This window comes from Theropithecus gelada, unplaced genomic scaffold (assembly GCF_003255815.1).
Source record: "Theropithecus gelada isolate Dixy unplaced genomic scaffold, Tgel_1.0 HiC_scaffold_3189, whole genome shotgun sequence".
In the NCBI taxonomy this organism is placed as follows: domain Eukaryota; kingdom Metazoa; phylum Chordata; class Mammalia; order Primates; family Cercopithecidae; genus Theropithecus; species Theropithecus gelada.
The window spans coordinates 1-4,467 of record NW_020259682.1 but is presented as its reverse complement, the minus strand read 5'-3'; the positions used below and the strand labels follow the sequence as shown (position 1 = coordinate 4,467).

At 55.8% G+C, this 4,467-nt stretch overlaps 1 pseudogene; it reads left to right on the top strand.

Annotated features, from left to right (window-relative positions):
- The first annotated feature begins 1,149 nt into the window (after positions 1-1,149).
- Positions 1,150-4,391, top strand: LOC112617668 (annotated as a pseudogene).
- The last annotated feature ends 76 nt before the right edge of the window (positions 4,392-4,467 follow it).

Below are 4,467 nucleotides of genomic sequence, written 5' to 3'. Positions count from 1 at the left end.
AAGTGTGTTTTGGGCATGTTAAATTTGAGGTCAAAAAGAGATGTCAAGAAGTGTTGGCTGGGCGCGGTGGCTCACGCCTGTAATTCCAGCACTTTGGGAGGCTGAGGCGGGCAGATCACTTGAGGTCAAGAGTTCTAGACCAGCCTGATAATTATTAAAATCGATCATTGATGTTTACTAAATAATCATATTATTGTTCCTAATACCGCAGGGGGTGTACACCTACCTGTGATGTTGTTCCTAATATCCAGGGACAGAGAGCATGATTTTAGTTTTAATATCGCAGTAGGTGTACACTCACCCTGTGACACTGATCCTGATATCCAGGGGGGTAGAGTATGACATGACTCCCAACATAGCAATGAACGGACAGCCACCCGGTGATATTGCTCCTCATATCCACAGAAGAAGCGTATGATATCACTCCCAATATCGCCGGGAGGGTGCAGCTCTTCTGTGATATGGTTCCTAGTATCCGGAGGGGGAGAGGATGATAATAATTCCAGTATTGCAGGCTGTGTTCACCCACCCTGTGATATTGTTATTAATATCCTGGAAAGGAGAGGATGATATGACTCCTCATAGAGCAGGAGGCATACACCCAGCCTGGGATATTGTTCCTAATATCCATGGAAAGGAGAGGCTGATTTTACTCCCAATATGGCAGGGGGTGTACATCCACCCTGTGATATTCTTCTTAATATTCCAAGGCTGAGAGGTTGATATTACTCCCAGTATCACAGACACTGTACACCCCCGTGTGATACTCTTCCTGATATCCGGAAGGGGAGAAGATGGTATTAATCCCCATATCGCAGGAGGTGAACACTCACTCTGTGATATCTTTCCTAGTATGCAGGGGGAGAGAGGATAATATTATTCCCAATATTGCAGAAGATGTACACACGCCCCCGTGATATTGTCCTTAATATTCCAAGGCACAGAAGATGATGTTACTCCCAATATCGCAGAAAGTGTACACCTCCTAATGATGTTTTCCCAGGATCCAGGAAGGAAGAGGATGATATTACTTTGAACCCCTGCACCCTGCAATGTTCTCACCCTGCAACACCGACACCAGCTCAACCTGACATGGGACCAGAGGTGCTGGCTGGGGGTGTTGATTGCTTCTCTTTTCTCCCTTGCCAGACTCAGTAGAGGAAGCTGAGACTGAGCAGCCACAGGCACAAGGTGGGTTTTGTCCATTGCTCAGGCTTCCTCTGGTTATGAGCTGGGCCTTGGGGTAACGCTGGGGGAGGTGACAGAGCTGAGTACGGTGGGCATTGGATGCGGCTGTCACCCCTCTGTGGTGTGGGCTGGGGGCTTGGGGGACATCGCCTGAGGTGGGCCTGAACCTCCCGTCTACTCTGGCACTGGAGGCCGTGGGGTCCCACACTTCTTCCAATGAACATGCTGACCCCCGCCTGGTCCCCGACCGACGTGGGGCATCCTTTCCACTGCTGGGGCCCACATGTAGCTGTGGGTTCCTTTCTCATGACCTGGAGAAGCTGCAGTTCGCCCTGTGCTCTGCCTTAGAGACGGGAGGCCACACTGCCCTCAGCGGGTAGCAGAATTCAGAGCCTTAGGTTGCAGGGGCCTCAACTGAGGTTTCTGAAGGGTCTGCTCCTTCCTGAGGGGAGCCAGTGGGGAAGGGAAGGCTGTTGCAGGTTTGCCTTGGGGAGGGGGTGGTTCCACCCTCTGCCAAAGTCACTGGAGCAAAGGCACGTGGCTCTCCAGCTGCCCCAGAGGCCAGGGTAGTGGCTGGGAGGGGCTGTGTGCCTCTGCCGGGTGGGGGAGATTTCTTAGCTAATCTAGTGTAGTCAAGTCAGACATTTGCCTCTAAATCATATTTATTTATTTATTTAATTCCAAGGCTTTACAGATGAATAAGGAGGCAGTTTGTATTGAAAATATTTTTTACATGTGAGCTTGAAATGGAGAGTCTGTATAATCTAGGTTTTTTCCTTCCCAGTAATGCCTCCTTTCATCCCAGGTTTTCCAACAGGAAATGCGCTTGTTTGCTCACCTCTGGGAGGGGGCTTTCCACCAAAGCCAGCAGGAGCCAGTGGGCTGCTAGAGCAGTCTGGCCTTTGTTAACCCTTTAGTGGGTTTCAGGTTTTCAGACCATCCAAGGTGAAGGTGGCCACAGGGGCCTGGAAGCTTTCCCATCCTTCCTGCAGGGATGGCCCGTTTCCCTGCACGGAGCTGGGTACCTGGGTACAACATCCCTGTCCTGTGCCGTCGGTGCTTTACCAATTTTGCATAGCAGCTTTTGAGCTAATCAATAGCTCTGATTGGCTGTTGAGGATTTCATGGATTCCTGTACCCCACCGGGGGGCCCAATATGCTGACAAAAGTTACATTTGTAGTTGTAGTGCTGCATATACATGGGTCCAGTTAGAAGGCTTTGATTCTTTCTAAAGGGAAAGGCATCTCTGAGGGATCACTGAGCTGACATAGTCTCCTAAAACTCTGCTGTCAGGTGGGCGACAAAGCAGGACAGGAGGGTGATTTCGTAGGAGAGTCGGGCCTGCGTGTTCTCTCTGTCCCCATAGTGCCGGAGTTCCTACGTGCTCCAGGCCCCGGGTTTGCATTGCACATAATTCTCAAGGGCTCATGCAAGCTGCGCCAGGGACACAGAGGGCGGGGATGCAGGGACCCTTTCCCCAGTGGACCAAGGACTCACTGCTGGACTCTAATCTGTCTAGGTGTTTTTGCGACTTGCAGAAATACCTCCATCTTGCCTGGGCCTGGAGCCACAGGAGACCCTGCTGAAGGTGAAGAATGTTCTGGAACAATGCAAGACCTGCCCAGGCTGCCCCCAGGAGCCAGTGTCCTTGGGGTCTCTGTGCGGCACCCAGCAACGTGAGCTTGCGGGACCCCGAGAAGCCCTCCTTCTACTTGGAAGCTGAGGACGACTGGAAGGACCCAGAGGCCCTGAGCTCACTGCTGCTGTTCCTGAACACCCCCGGGTACAAGGCCAGCTTCCATGGCCTCTATGACGTGGTGTTGCCATGGCTGAGCAGCGTGTTCTGCAGCTGTAGCGATGAGGAGGAACTGACTGGGCGCCTGGCACAGGCCCGAGGGGCAGCCAAGAACGCTGGCCTCCTCACGGCCCTGGCCAGGCTCTGCTTCCTCCTGGGGCGGCTGTGCAGCAGGAGGCTCAAGCTGTCCCAGGCCCGAGTGTACTTTGAGGAAGCACTGGGGGCCCTGGAGGGCAGCTTCGGGGACCTGTTCCTGGTGATGGCCGTGTACGCCAACCTGGCCAGCATTTACCGGAAGCAGAACCGGGAGAAGTGTACGCAGGTGGTTCCCAAAGCCATGGCCCTGCTCCTGGGGATGCCCGGCCACATCTGCAGCACCGAGGTGGAGGGGGAGCTCCTGCAGCTGGCGCTGTGGCAGGCGGTGGGTGACCAGAGCCTGCAGGCCGAGGCCCTGGCCTGCTTCCTGCTGGCCACGCACCACGTGCACCTCAAGCAGCCCGAGAAGGCCCTGCCCTGCCTAGAGTGGCTGCTGCTTTTGCACAGGGACTCGGGAGCCCCAGAGGCTGCATAGCTCTCAGACTGCTCCCTACTCCTGGCTGACATCTACAGCTGCAAGTGCCTGCCCCACCTGGTGCTGAGCTGTGTCAAGGTGGCCTCATTGAGGACGCAGGACTCCCTGGCCGGCTCACTGAGGAGCGTGAACCTGGTGATTCAGAATGCCCTCCAGCCCCACAGCCTCCCCACCCAGACTTTCCACTACCTCAGGTGAGCGCTGGCCTCCCTAACCCCGGGTACAGGCCAGTCCTTGCGCGGCTTTCTCCATGCCAGCCTGGCCCAGCTGTACAGCCACCGTGGCTACCACAGCCCAGCCATCACCTTCATGATGCAGGTGGCGGAAGCCAGTGCTGTTGCCGTTGTCTGTACCATCATGGACCTCCTGGTGGCCCTGGCCTGGCTGCATGTGCTTCATGGGCAGAGTCCGGTGGTCCTGAACATCCTGCAGTCTATCCAGGATGCAGTGGTGACCAGTGAGGACCAGGAGGGTGTGATTGCCAACATGGTGGCCGTGGCTCTGAAGAGGACAGGCTGGACAAGGCAGGTGGCTGAGGGCTACTACCGCACCCTGCAGGCAGCTCAGGACCTGGTCCAGTGGAGGAAGCAGGCAGTGGTGCTGGCCAACTTCGGGACCCTTTTCCCTGCGTGCAGGTGCCAGCAGGCTGACCCAGCACTACCTCCTGGGGGCCGTGGGGCTGTTACTGAGGCTGGCCTGCAGGGAGTGTGGCCGGGACTTCACCCACGTGCTCCTGCAACTGGGCCACCTCTGCACCCACCAGGGCCCAGCCCAGCAGGGCAAGGGCTACTATGAGTGGGCCCTTCTGGTCACTGTGGAGGTGGGCCATGTGGAGAGTGAGTGCACCGGTTCCTCCTGTGCGCCTTCCGGGGCCACTCGGGTCAGGGCACACCTGGGGTTTATGATTCAGAA